Source organism: Rhinatrema bivittatum, chromosome 8 (genome assembly GCF_901001135.1).
Source record: "Rhinatrema bivittatum chromosome 8, aRhiBiv1.1, whole genome shotgun sequence".
Lineage (NCBI taxonomy): Eukaryota > Metazoa > Chordata > Amphibia > Gymnophiona > Rhinatrematidae > Rhinatrema > Rhinatrema bivittatum.
The window spans coordinates 12,823,984-12,838,125 of record NC_042622.1 but is presented as its reverse complement, the minus strand read 5'-3'; the positions used below and the strand labels follow the sequence as shown (position 1 = coordinate 12,838,125).

General features: G+C 49.0%; 1 protein-coding gene across 1 annotated transcript in view; it reads left to right on the top strand.

Moving 5' to 3' along the window:
• Positions 1-1,360: 1,360 nt before the first annotated feature.
• Positions 1,361-14,142, top strand: part of SLCO4A1 (solute carrier organic anion transporter family member 4A1) — a 127,429-nt gene continuing 114,647 nt past the window's right edge. Inside the window, 2 exon segments of the mRNA XM_029612402.1 lie at positions 1,361-1,659; positions 7,931-7,975. The gene's annotated coding sequence lies outside the window, so the exon portion shown is untranslated.

Here is a 14,142-nt window from a genome sequence, read left to right as displayed (position 1 = left end):
CCTTGTAACTAACACCAGTACATCGCTCGCACTGGCCTGCGGCACCCCCCTGAGTCATGGTGTGTGCTCTCCCGGGTCCAACACTCCAAAAGCAGGTTATGAATGCCGGGTGAGGTGGCCGTGGCAGGGAGGTTTGAGGGTACTTTTGCCGCCTCAATATCTTGCCGCCTGGGGCGGCTGCCCTACCCTGCCTCAATACAGACCCGCCCCTGGATTGAGGGTGCTAAACTCAACACAACTTACTCCTCCCGGAACACAGTGAAGGAGTTTGCTGAATATTGGGGTGCTTAAGCACCCACCGAACTGGCACCTGTGCCTGCTCCAGTGGTGGTAGTTTGTTCCGTGGTAGTTTCTTCATGGAGAGGGTGGTGAATGCCTGGATTTCCCTGCCGGAGGAGGTGGTGAAGACAAAAATGTTGCAAGATTTCAAAAGGGCATGGGATAAACACTGCGTATCCCAAAAGGCAAGGGGGAGGGGAATGAAGAAAAGAGTGCATGGGGGTAACTTGGTGGGGTGGCAGTTACTACCCTTAATAAATAAGCCTTCATACTAATGATGCAACTCCATCACTGCTCGCTGTTTCAACAGCAGAGGGAAAAGAGGAAAAGGATTCAGACTGCAACCAACAAGGACATTGAATTTTATGGCCTGGGAAAACAAATAAGCATGGGGATAACTTGCTTGATGCAATGGTTACTACTCTTAACCAAAAAGACTGATAGGACACTTCTGATGCACTCCAGGATTGCTCTCTGTAGGCAGAGAAGGAAATTGGCCTCCAACAGTAAGCAACAGGAGCCCTGACCTTGGCGGGCTGAGTAACTGATAAGTATGGGAAACTGGTAACTATGGGATGAGCCATAAGGTCCTGTTCTGCCGTCATTTCTGTTTCTGTTTCCTTGCACCAAGACTGGCAGCTTCTTTTGTATTACCTGCACGGACCCACTCTGTTTTCCAAGCCGATTCACGGCACCTCTGTTTTTTGCCATTTTCTTTCTGGCCTTGTTTTATTTATTTATTTATTTATTTATTTAAATCTTGTTCAACCGATTCCACCTGCTCCTTTTTTTTTTTTTTAGCGCTCTGCAGGGCTCCCGCTTTTATCCGGTCCTCGCGCCGCCGGGGCGCGAGCGGAGAGCTCCACGTGCACCGCCCTTTCCCAGCAGCTCGCGGAGCACCCTCGCGCCGCGGCTGGCTCCGCCCCCCTCCGCTGACGTGGCTCCCTTAATAGGGGAACTCCCGATTTCCTTGGTGCATGCGGGCAACGTGATGGTGCCCTGAGCTGCTGAAGGCTCCGAGTCCAACAAAAAGGTGGCACCTGCCACTGCTATGATGGCCTTTATTTCTATGCACCGCGGAAATAGCTTTGCTTTATTCTTTTTGCAAGCTGGCATTTGCTTTTCTTGAAAATTCTGCCTCCCCCCCTCCTAGCCCCATTGTGAGATTGGTTGGAAGCTGATAAGACCATGGCCGAGTGTTCTGTTCCGATTGGGCAGGATCCACGTCAATCAGCCTTTCGGGTGGGCGGGCTTCTGAAAATCTGAATGGGTGCGTGAGATTATTTAAAAAGAATACAAAAAGTGCGGGGTGACGGAGCTGCTGCAGAGGCAACCCGGGAGGAGAGCGGTGACCGGCGAGTGTGCTCCTGTCTCTAGCAGGTGTGTGCAGCGCCTGCCCGTCGGGATTCATCCTGCCCGCCTCCCATCGAGGTGCCTTACCTGTCCGGTGCATTTATGCAGAGGGGGGGTGAGTGCAAAGGGAGCTTTCCGACAGCGCCGAGGGTGCGATAAATACCGCGCTCTCTGCCCTGCTGCTCATCCTCCGCAGGGCAGCGGAGGTGCCGGGGGCTGTGTTCTGGGACCTGACCTGATGCAGTGCAGACTGAGAGAATGAATGAATGAATACATACAAAGGGGATCCTCCCCCAGGCTGTCTCAGGCTTTCCTTTATGTAAAGTTGGTTTTAGCACAATGAAACGTTGTAGGCTGTTGGGTCACATTTGCGTTAAGAAACGGAAGAATAAAGGCCATTTTGTTTCCATTTTATCAGCAGGTGACATTTTATTTAAATAAATGGAAAAGAGGAACAAAATGCAATTCTGTATTAACCCTTTCGTTCGCTGTTTGGACACTATAGGAACGTTTTTGGGTGTTTTTTTTCCTTGCCTCTCTTTGGGCTTTCCCCATTTGCTGTCTGACGAGAACATGCCCGGTCCCCATGTGGCCGCGCCGCACGTGTGCGCCCACCATGGCGGAAGCAATGAGACGGGGTTCGACCGATCCGCTGCTTCCATTACGCGAACTGGGTGCTCGCCTAGAGCGGCAATAGGCTGGGGGTGGGGCCTAGAACCAGATAGAGCGCTGTACCACAGGAAGGGAGGGCTGGTCTGGGGTCATGGTGGCCGGTGGCTGAGTCAGGGGTGAATGACCCTAGGGTGCTCGCCCCAGCCCTTAGGTTCGATCTCTCTGCCATTCCTCTCGGAGGAGGTGGGAAACGAAAGGACTGCGCTTGCAGGGGGTTAGACACCTGCTCCGTGTTGCAGGCTCTGTATCCCCCCCCCCCTTTCAGTCAGGTATCAGGAAATAACATTTTAATGGCAACTTTTTATGACTGAAGCAACGCCTGGGCAGAGCTTTGTAGAGCAATCGAGTGTGGCCTTGTGCGCGCTTCTTCCTATTTATTGTCAGTGTCTTCTGTTCTAGGAGTTAATCTACTGTGGAGAAAGGGATTAGATTAAGGGATGGGAAATGTCACAAAATGAAAAAGAAATCCTTGTCATTTTAAACTCTTGTGTTCTGTACAGTTTCCTTATTATTGCCTCTCAAAGTGACATAGGCATTTTTTTTTAAAGACGGTAATTCACCCCCAGAACATAGGGCGGTATATCACATTGTGTATGTGATATACCGCCCTATGTTCTGGGGGTGAATCACATTATGTATGTGATAAATGGAAAGCGACTGCCCATTCGCTCACCTTTTAGGACAGATCAAGCCATTCCAGCTTAATTAGTCCATTCTGTATTACTGCATGTTAATGGGGCTCACACTTGTGTGTTTCGGGGGGAGGGGGCTTTTCCATCAGTTTATTTCCACAGGACTTTAGTTATGGATTTCAGTGATTTTCCATGGGTATTTCTCTCCCATTGTTCTCCTCCTCCTCCTCGATGCAGCCAGTATTTTTCCACATACATTTTTGGTAAATCTTTGGGCTGGGACGACTGATAACAAGCAAAGCATTCTGGGCTATCTCAGTCCCAGGCAGGCAGAGTCTGGGAACTTGGCCCTGGTACAGAAGTGCCCAGGCAGAGGTTGCTCCTCCTCCTCCTCTCGCACTAGCAGCTGTAACAAGGAGCAGGGACTTTACACGTACACCAGGCACAAACCAGAGCAGTCAGACTGCCTACAGCAAGTTTGGGTCTTGCAAGCAGTGTAGTGACCGGGTGGGGGGTCCACATAAACTAAAGCCAAGCCTAATAGCTGGTCTATTCCTTCTATATTTATCTATTATATGGTAATGACTCATTTTTTTCCCTGCAGATTGGGTGAGGAAATGTTAACGGTTTCAGAGTAGACAATGTGGTTTTTAAACTTGTGTTGCTTCTGAAAAGGCTGCAATGTTTAAAGCCTGGAGATTGTAATTTTTGCAGTAATAAGCACAGACAGGACAAGAAGGTGCAGGATGAGAGGCTGGAGATTCAGCAGTTTGCTCTTTCCGCTGCTGCTGGCGGCTTCAGTTTTCTTATGATGGCACCGGGGTTCATTAGCAGGTGGGGAATGAGGGATTGGTAAAAGAGGAAGGTGGAGAGGAATCTGTGAGAGGAGGCTTGGAAGGGGTGTTCAGTAAAGAGAAGTCTGTGAGGGCATTTTAAGTAAGGCTACTGTCAGATGAGTCCAGTGGCCAGGGTGAGGCGTAAGGGAGCTGATGGCAGTACCTGCGGCATGAAGTATTGAGAAGATATGTGAAAGAAGAGCAAGATTGTGGAGGATTTTAAGTGCCAGTTTTAGGCCCCCTATCATCTGCACCTGAGAATAAAGCCTTTAATTGCTGTTACCCTCTCCTTAAATGGTAAAACTGGTTACAGAGCTCCAGCTCACGCAGTCGTTAGCTGAATGCATGATGTCCATGTGAAACAAGAGGGGATAAAACCATACTTTTATAATTTTTTGGAAATGATGCTGTTCACGTGGTGGATAGTTCAACCCCAGTACCTGTTGAGAATTTTGGACTCACCTTTCCAAATCTGGGCACAAGGTACTGTAGGCATTTACCTGGCCTTAGGGGGCTCTCACTTGTACCTGAGGCAATGGAGAGCATCAGTGGGAGATGCAGGATTTGAACCTGGAGCTTCCCTGCTGCTTAGCCCCAGTACTCTAAGCACCAGGTCAGAGCCTCCCAAACCTTTAGCCAATGTGACCCCCATGTTAGCCCCTGAAAATTCACACGACCCCAGAGGATGAGCAAAAACAAATGATCAGGGCTGCAATGCTCCACTCTCACCTTTACTGCACTCCAGCTGATCCTCTTCTCAGCCGCTACCCTCTCTAAAGGACCCCCTCTTCTCCTCCAGGGGAGCCCCACCCCCTCTCAGCCCTCTTCCTTTCTGTCCGCTGATCCTCTCTCACCCCCAGCCCCTTCTTAAAATACCCAACTGCTTTTCTATCATCCTCCCTCTCACCATTCCCACCTTCCTCCCATCCCCATCACTCCTCTATCACCTCCTCCTCTCCTCTCTCATTCCCCCAGCTGATCCCCCCCCCCCCTCCCCACCCCTGCTCTTACATCCATCAGTCAATCTTCCTTCATTTCCCCCTCTCTTCAACCTGCAAACCATTGCTACAACCAAACCCCCCTTCTCTAAACCTCTCCCTGTGCCCAGAGCAGTGGCAACATTTTTTTCCCTTTGGGCACCGGGCCAAAGACGGATGCCAGCCAGTGAGAGGAGAGAGCAGGCTGCTGAGGGGGGCAACGTTTTTCTCAGGGGCAGGTTATTTATTTATTTATTTATGAACTGGGAGGAGGAAGAGCCAGAGACAAGATTAAATCAGCGCTAAATAGTATCTAGTCTTCATTCAGGATTATAATAAAACATGTACTCAGGGACTGGATTATTTCCACTATCATGACTTCCGCACCGTCGTCCAAGCCACCCTTTCCTCAAAGCTGGACTACTGTAATGCCCTCTTCCTTGGCCTACCCTCCTCCACCACCAAGCCCTTACAAATGCTCCAGAATGCCATCGCCAGGGTCATCACCAACTCAAGGAAAGCTGATCACATTACCCCAATACTCAAAGAACTCCACTGGCTCCCCATCGCATCCCGAATTCTCTTCAAAATTCTAACCATAGTGCACAAGTCCATCCACTCGCACAATTCCAATTGGTTGGATGAACCCTTTCGTCCTATACGCACTGAACGACCCACTCGCACTGTCAACAAAGGCACCCTCTCCATTCCCCCTTTGAAAAAAGCCCACCTCTCCTCTACTAGGGACCGTGCACTATCCATTGCAGGCCCTAAACAATGGAACGCCCTCCCTACCACTCTCAGGCTAGAGCCATGTTACGCCAAGTTCAGAAAAAAACTTAAAACATGGCTCTTCCGACAAGCCTACCCTGATTAAGTACACCGACTTCTGCAAGTATCTTGCCTACGCCTTGTATATTCCTGTAAATAGTCCGTTGCAGTTTTTATTTATTGCTTTAATTCCTCCACCTCCTGCTCTTTGTATACTCCTCCTTGTTCGCCCTCCCTGTTCATTGTAATTTCTACCTTTAAAGTTACATTGTAAACCGGTATGATGTGTGCATACTAATACCGGTATATAAAAGTTTTTAAATAAATAAATAAATATATATATAAATATCGTATACTCAGGGCTGTAATAATATCAAATGTTCCTGACTAAATAGTGTCAGTTCATAAAGCTCGGGACTGATTAATGTATCGTCAGAAGCCAAATCAGGGATGTGGTATGTCAACTGGAAAACCATGGTGAGTTATTATAGTCATGGCAGTCATAGATCGGTTCAGGGGTGCCCGAGGATAGAGAAGGCAAGGCAATCTTTAGTGGCTTGTGCACGCAGCCCTCCCCTCCCCCGACCTGCAAGCAGCAGCGTTAGAAATGAAAGGGAGCACGGGGGCCAGTGCAAGCTCACGGGCTTCTAAGCGTCACCACAGAAATCCACGCAGGGCTTGCGACGGTCCACTGGCAGCTCACGGGCTTCCTCCCGTCACCACAGAAATCCACGCAGGGCTTGCGACGGTCCACTGGCAGCTCACGGGCTTCTTCCCGTCACCACAGAAATCCACGCAGGGCTTGTGACTCTCCACTGGCAGCTCACGGGCTTCTTCCCGCCACCACAGAAATCCACGCAGGGCTTGCGACGGTCCACTGGCAGCTCACGGGCTTCTTCCCGCCACCACAGAAATCCACGCGGGGCTTGCGACGGTCCACTGGCAGCTCACGGGCTTCCTCCCGTCACCACAGAAATCCACGCGGGGCTTGCGACGGTTCACTGGCAGCTCACGGGCTTCCTCCCGTCACCACAGAAATCCACGCGGGGCTTGCGAATCTCCACTGGCAGCTCATGGGCTTCCTCCCGTCACCACAGAAATCCACGCGGGGCTTGCGACGGTCCACTGGCAGCTCATGGGCTTCTTCCCGTCACCACAGAAATCCACGCGGGGCTTGCGACGGTCCACTGGCAGCTCACGGGCTTCCTCCGTCACCACAGAAATCCACGCGGGGCTTGCGACGGTCCACTGGCAGCTCACGGGCTTCTTCCCGTCACCACAGAAATCCACGCGGGGCTTGCGACGGTCCACTGGCAGCTCACGGGCTTCCTCCCGTCACCACAGAAATCCACGCGGGGCTTGCGACGGTCCACTGGCAGCTCACGGGCTTCCTCCCGTCACCACAGAAATCCACGCGGGGCTTGCGACGGTCCACTGGCAGCTCACGGGCTTCCTCCCGTCACCACAGAAGTCCACGCGGGGCTTGCGACTCTCCACTGGCAGCTCACGGGCTTCTTCCTGCCACCACAGAAATCCACGCAGGGCTTGCGACGGTCCACTGGCAGCTCACGGGCTTCTTCCTGCCACCACAGAAATCCACGCAGGGCTTGCGACGGTCCACTGGCTCGCAGGCCACTGTTAATGCTGCTGCTTGGGGCACTTGCGATGCCATTTGGGGTCCCGACCCACAGTTTGGGAAGCCCCTGCACTAGGCCATTCCTTGGCTGCTGGTGAGAGAGAGACAGGACCACCATTTCTGCTGTCTCAACACCTTGTGGATCGGTTTCCTCAAAATTACCCTGAACTTTGCAAACGATTGTGTGACCTTTACTAGGCAGGCATTTTAAACCTCAAGGGAATTTGCAGCTTATGCAGAAGCTATCAAGAGGGCACATGGAGGTGACTGAAAACTTCTGCTGAACATTATCAAGGTTTGTGACACACAATCACTTTTTTTTTTAGCAGTAATTAACCTATCAAGCCTGTATTTGGGGCCTGGTATTGGATTAGACTGAATGGGTCATTATATTGGCACTGGTTGTTCATATTGTTAGAATAAAAAGTGAAACAAAGTAAGCACACGAGATTTTTCCCATGGAGCATGGACTTGTTTTCACCTGAACTGCAATATGATATTTTCATTCTTCTGCTGTCAGGATTCATTAGTGTAAAAGAACTGAGGCACTCCCCGCATAGTTTTACAATTCTTGTTTTGGGTGTAACATTTCTACAATGCCTCTTTGTTCCTAAATATTTCTAAGTGAAATGGGCTCTCTAATATTTTGCTTCGAAGCTTTGTAAGTGTCTTTTTTTTTTTTTATAATATACTGTTTCTACCTAGATCCCTGGCTGTTATTGCTGGCTAGCACGTCCATGCCTCCCTCACTACTTTCTTTTTTTTCTTACACAGGCTCCTCTTACTGAAGGGGCAGAGCGGTCCCTGGGCCCAAATCTGGTAAGTATAAGACAATATTTCATTGTGACTATTGTAACGGGCAACTATTAACAGAAACATCTGAGACACATCAGATTCAATTTTATTGAAATGAAAATAAAAGGAGTAGGCAGGATGGGAGTGGTGCAGTGGAACTGCAGGGCATCAGTTTTCAGAGACCTTTGAGAGGCACTGGCGTTTCCCTTTCTGTATCCAATTCTCTGGCCTGAGTAGGGATTGGGCTCAGGTCGGAGCAGAACTGAAAGGGCCTTCCCCAGATTCATGGTCCACCAACTCTGCTACCGTTCCCACACAGGATCCATAAAACGAGAAGTGGATTATGTTGGGTTCTGGTAGGTTAAGAGCCGAGAGTTAAACGCATGTCCCCTGACCTACACTGCTACCCAGCTTCTTCAGGGCATGATGGTCACTGTACTTACTGTTACCGCTGCAGGTCACGATTCCCTTTATTGGACCAACAAAAAAAGATGGTGTTGAATGTGAGATAGCTTCCTTCTTCGGCTGTGCATGCACACAGGAAAAGCTTGGAACTGTTTGAGGCTCTTAAGCATCCTGCAGTGCCAGTAACCATTTTATTTATTGTTTGTTTAATTCACTTTAGGACTTGTGTGCTTAGGGCAAGGAACAATAAAACAACATTATTCCTAAAATAAAATAGCTATTAAACATCATGCCATAAAACTGATGAAAACATCAAACAGCCTTATCTTATGATTAATGCAGTGCAGGCAGTCCAGCCCATGAAGACTCCTTCTGAGCGTACTTTTCAGTTTCTCCCGCCTCTTTTTTTTTTTTTTTTTTCCCTCTCTGTGGAAATATGGGGTCTTGCTCTAACTTCAGCAGTGGGGAAATAAAATATGCTTTGATAAAGGGAAGATGCGGTCAGACAAAGCAGAGTTCCTTAGGGAGATGAGAACAGTGGTGGATGAAGGAGCTGCGGTGGGCCTTGGTTATCTGGACAGCAGTGCATCACTTTGCTCTTTTCCCTATTAACTTTCGTCTGCCATTCCGCTGTCCAGTCCCTTACTCTCGCACAAGCTCCTTCTGCATTCCCTTGCCATCCCCTTCTGTTTTAACAACTTTGTAGAATTTTGTTATCTTCAAATCTGATCGCCTCACTTGGGTTACTTCCTTCCTCCCCCTGCCCACTAACGAATACGTTAAACAGCACTGGACCCAATAAAGATCCCTGGGCCACTCCACTGTTGACCTTTCTGCCTTTAGAAAGATGATCAATTAGTCCTCCCCTCTGTTTTGGTTTGTTTCATTCAACTGAACTGAAATAAAACAGCAAAAGAAAAGAAAAACCGAATGAAAAATTAAAAAAAAAACAGTTCCCCTCGCTCCCTGCCAACGAAAGGCAGCACAGAAATAAAAATACTACCCCCTTCTGGACCTGATCTCAGCCCATCTGCGGGGGTCGAGCTGGGGCAGGAATGAGCTGGGGTCCCCCCTGGCCCCGAGGCTGCTCCCATGTTCTTGTACAAGCCAAGCTCAGGGCCAGCCGGCACCATCTGGAAAGCAGGACCCAGCTCCTTCCCCCTCCCTGCAACATCATGGACAGGGTGAGAGTGGGGGGGGGGGGGGGGGGAAGATACAGGAATTCTCAGGGAAGGGGGAGAGGGGGTTAAAGTTTTTAGTGTTGCTGAGAGGATTTTACCCATTTCTGAAATGGTGGAGAGGGGAAGGGCAGAGTATTTTGTCAGTTTATGTCCCCAGAAGGCTCTCTCCTCCCCGGCACTCCCTCCTCTAACTGCCCACACCCCCTTCTCCTCCTCCTCTTATAGATTGTTTAGTGCTTGCAGCCCCCTGTATTCCCTCATCTTTCAGTGCAGGTCACTTGCTTGCAGAGACCTGCTTAAGCCAGCTGAAGTGCTCCTCCGTCTGGGTTACAATTTGGGCTTTATATCGTGAAGGTGGTGGGGTGCGGAGAATTGTACACAAAATCGCCACATGTTTTGACAAAATAATAATGAAATCAGCCCCCCTCCCCCTCCTTAAATGGGGACCTGGTGAGGCCGAAGCGATGGGGGATGACTCCTGCCCCTGCCGGCTTGGTGCCCATGCCGGCGGGGGCAGGAGTCATCCCCCATCGGCTTCTGCCAGGTCTGCAAGCCGGCACCTTTAAGCTGCTGCTTCCTTCCCCCCCCCCCTTGGGAAACGGTGGGGGGTGGAGGGCACCACTGACCCCCAACCGGTCCCTTCTTAGAGGGACCGGTTGGGGGTCAGTGGTGCCCTCCACCCCCCACCGTTTCCCAAGGGGGGGGGGGGAAGGAAGCAGCAGCTTAAAGGTGCCGGCTTGCAGACCTGGCAGAAACCTCCACTCTGCTCTGGGGGCTGATTTCGGTTTTTGTTTGCTCGTCCTCTTTTCTTGGCATGCCAAGAGGAACGGCAGCAAAACCTGCCTGTGTTTCCTAGGACCGAGGCGGGTAGAGGTGTGCGTCTTAAATTTATCCAGGCGGTTCCTTCTGGTTGGAAACAAATCCATGCCCCCTAATCGCAGCTCTCCACCCCACTGGCACTTTCTTACAGAAACTCGACTCCATCACCTCCCATCTCTAAGCCACCCAGTTTATTTTATTTTATTTTTGCAAGCATGGCCTCCCTCTTAATTTAAAGCCTCTTGCTGTCTGCCTGTCTTGACTAGTTAGCTGTACAGTGCTGTGTACTGTACCCTGTCTGTAGGAACGCTGCCTGCAGGATCCGAGCGAGCTGGGCAGATACCATAGAGGATAACCATGATCATTTCCGGGTACCCACCGAGATCTGAAAGAACAGCAAATTCGCTGCACCAAGAAACCAATTAAACTCTTACGTAAATTTGTCCTCCAAGAGTTACTTTTTCTGTGTGGGACGAGCCAAATAGGGCTTTCTGTCGCAATTCCAGCAGACGTCTGAGGTCCAGAACAATCTGGGACTCTCCCTCCCTTCATTTCAAGATTAAATGCCAGGCATAGTTTGGCAGAAGAGCACTGCAAGGCACTGGGAGCAAAACCATTGACCCGAGCAGCAGCTCTTTGCCTTAAATTAGGACCCGTAAGATAGGGAGTGAACTTATCCCTCCTATGAAAGTCGGTACTGCAGGCACCTTTGCGTTTTGTTCTTTAAAGTGCTCAGAAACAGTGAGCTGCTCTTTCAGCATTCAGGCTGTGCTTGGCACCGGGATAGTTGCAAGACAGGAGAAGGTCTGGATGGTGCTGAATCTCCGGGGTGCTTACTGCATGCCCTGGACCAGACGTCTGTGTTAGTTAACCCCTCACTGCTGCCGGCTCGCTCACTCGGGCGTGGATTCTCAAAAAGGTTGACAAAGGCCCTCGCTGTTTGGCTAAACTGGAGAAGCTGTAAAATGCGCAAGGTGCATGCATTTAGCAGGGTAAGAGATGGGCAGCGCCAAAGGCCTGCCCAGGAGGTGTTTTATGGCCGAGCCTGCTGGCACTAAGTGGCAGAGTTCAAGCAGCTAACACAGCTGGCTGAAGGCTAACTGGAGACATTTGCGTTTAGCTGGATTTTGGAGACTTTTCAGCCGAAAACCTAGCCAGTTACATTCTGCGGAAAATTTCCCTACAGATAATTGGTTAAAATTAGCCCATCATCAGTCTTGTACAGCCGTTTTTTTGTTTAAACTGACCCTTAAGTCTTTTCTCCCATTCTGTAGCTCTGGGAACAGGCCTGTTCCTATCAGAACTGGATTGCTGCTTCATGCCAAACCTTGCAAATCTAACTGAATTCATATGTAAAGAGATCTGTAATTCACATATATTACAGGACATTTTACAAAGTGGGGGTAAGCAGAATTATACATGAAAGCGCCAAGAATTTGGATCTATCTTATATATCCTTCCCAATATCAACACTGATCATTAAAACCACATCGTTTAGGTCATGGCATTCTCCATCAAGACTCTTTCTGTACATTTCCCTGATCACAAACTGCATAAAATGTAGAGGTTGCTTGTGAGATTGCAGAGTCTGGATTGTGACCCAGTCTGAGGTTGTGTGTGTGTGTGTGTGTATATATACATTTTTTTTTTTTTTTTTTAATTAGCTTCTTCTGGTATAACTTTGGAAGGGCTCGACCTAGCAATATCAAATTTTATGTGAAGTGAGGTGGCTGGGGGCATCACTCCTTTTTCTGTTTTAGAAATAATTTGGGGAGGGGAGAAGCAGGAGGGGGGGCAAAGTTGGCATTTTGGTCATAAGAAAGGCAGGAGCTGCTTGAACTGAGGTTATCTAGAACGCCAACTGGTTTAACGGGGCAGACGCTGGAAGTGTTCACGAAGATCCTGAAGAAATACCAAACAGACGGCTTCCCGGGTCTTCGGATTATTCTCGTTTCCGAGCGTGCTGGCTGTCAATCTGAACAAATTTAATGGTGTCCCAGTCACTTGTTTTCCACTCTGTAAATATGCGAGCAGTTTAGCAAGACTCGCCCTAGTGCTGTTGTCAGTGTAAATCTATTTTACAACAGGTAGGAAGTCATGAGGGAAGTAACTATGTCAGGTTAAACACTTTACAGGAGCCCAACACATTTGACAGCAGGGTTGTTATAAAGTAAGGAGGATCAGTGATTGGTTAAATGACTTGATAGCATGCATTAAGGACTCAATTTGCCCACATTGGTTTTGGCCTCTGGAGAGTAAAAAAACTGAAACATCTACTCTTTTATAAAGACAGATGTTTAGGAGATATCTGGCAGAAAAGGAAAATAGTTATCTTGGTCTGAAACAGACGCTTGTAGCTAGCACAGATCTGCCCCAGACACCTAGCCCCCCCCCCCCCCTCCCCTTGCCTGCTGATCTTTTACCCCCGCTCATCAGCCTGCAGACCTGACCAGGCTCACTCTCTCTCAAGTCAGCACTGAGCGCTACTCCCAGTCACACTTTTGGGAGACGCTTTGACAATTTTGAAACTCTTACAGGCCGTTGCAACATCGGCAAGCGTTTAAAGGGGCTTTCGTGATTGAGCACCTGCTCCCTTAACGCGCATCTATCCCCCTTTCTCCTGGGTGCCCAATGCAAAATAGATGGTCTGCCCCAGTAAAAAGGAGGTGCTAGGGGCAATGGCAGTAGCGGGTGCCCAGGAGAGGTGGCTGTCAGCCGTTTTCCTAACCTGTCCAGGGGGCACACTTTTTTTTTTTTTTTTTTAAATTATTTTTTTTAGGGGAACTAAAAAATGAGAAATGTCCAAAACGTAATATCGCTAGGATATTAAATCTGAGGAAGAACAGAAAAGCAGTATCTGCTGCTTTTCTGCACACTTTTTGGGCTCCTCCAAAATTAGTGCCTGCTGCTGGGCAGGCGTTCATTTTGCTGAGTAAAAATGTGTGCCTCGGGCATGCTCCTTTTTTTTTTTTTTTTTTTTTTTTTTTTTTATGGGGGGCATGCAATCGTTACCCACCCACACGCGATTGGACGCCCTAACACCTGTTTTGCATCGGGGATTATGGATGCCTTCAGAAACGCAGTCCCCTCACAGATTGAGCCAGTGCACAGTATAGTAGTGAGCTGTTAGCTATGCTTCAGGAAAACGGGAAATTTAGCTAAAGGAAATCCTCTTATACCCCCTTCATAAGGGTAAAGTATCAGAAAACTACCCTGAAAGTGGCCCAGAGATCCAGCCAGATTTCCCTTCAGGATGAGCCCTACAAGGGATTCTGGGCTCGGGGAGATTCCCTTCAGCCTAACCACAAACAGAGGCCCCAGAGGGTCAGGCAGGAACCAAGATTAATGCTAAGAGCTATGTGTGATGCCCAATATTTATAAGATACCTGAACTTCAAGGTAAGCTGTAAATAAACTGCACTTAAGGAAACAGGCGGAGTCTGCCTCCTTTTAACGCTGGCTGTTTCCAAGCCGCCTCCATTACCCACAACACTAAAATAACAAAGTAAAGTTCCAATGAGGTTCCCTATATACCGATCACTGTCTCTGTTCTAGGCCAGGGCCACGCTGTGGCCTGTTCCAGTGCCTGCGTTTTTGTAGCTTATAATACAGCATCGGGCTTGCCTTCATTTCCATTCGGAATGTGCGATCATGGACAACATCTGTTTCATATCATTTTCAATCTGAGACAACACGAAAAACACTTTTTGTGGTTTAGCACACGGTAAAATGATTTGCTGCATGCTAAAATTTAGAAAACAAAAAGAAAAATGCAAAGTAAGTTTTG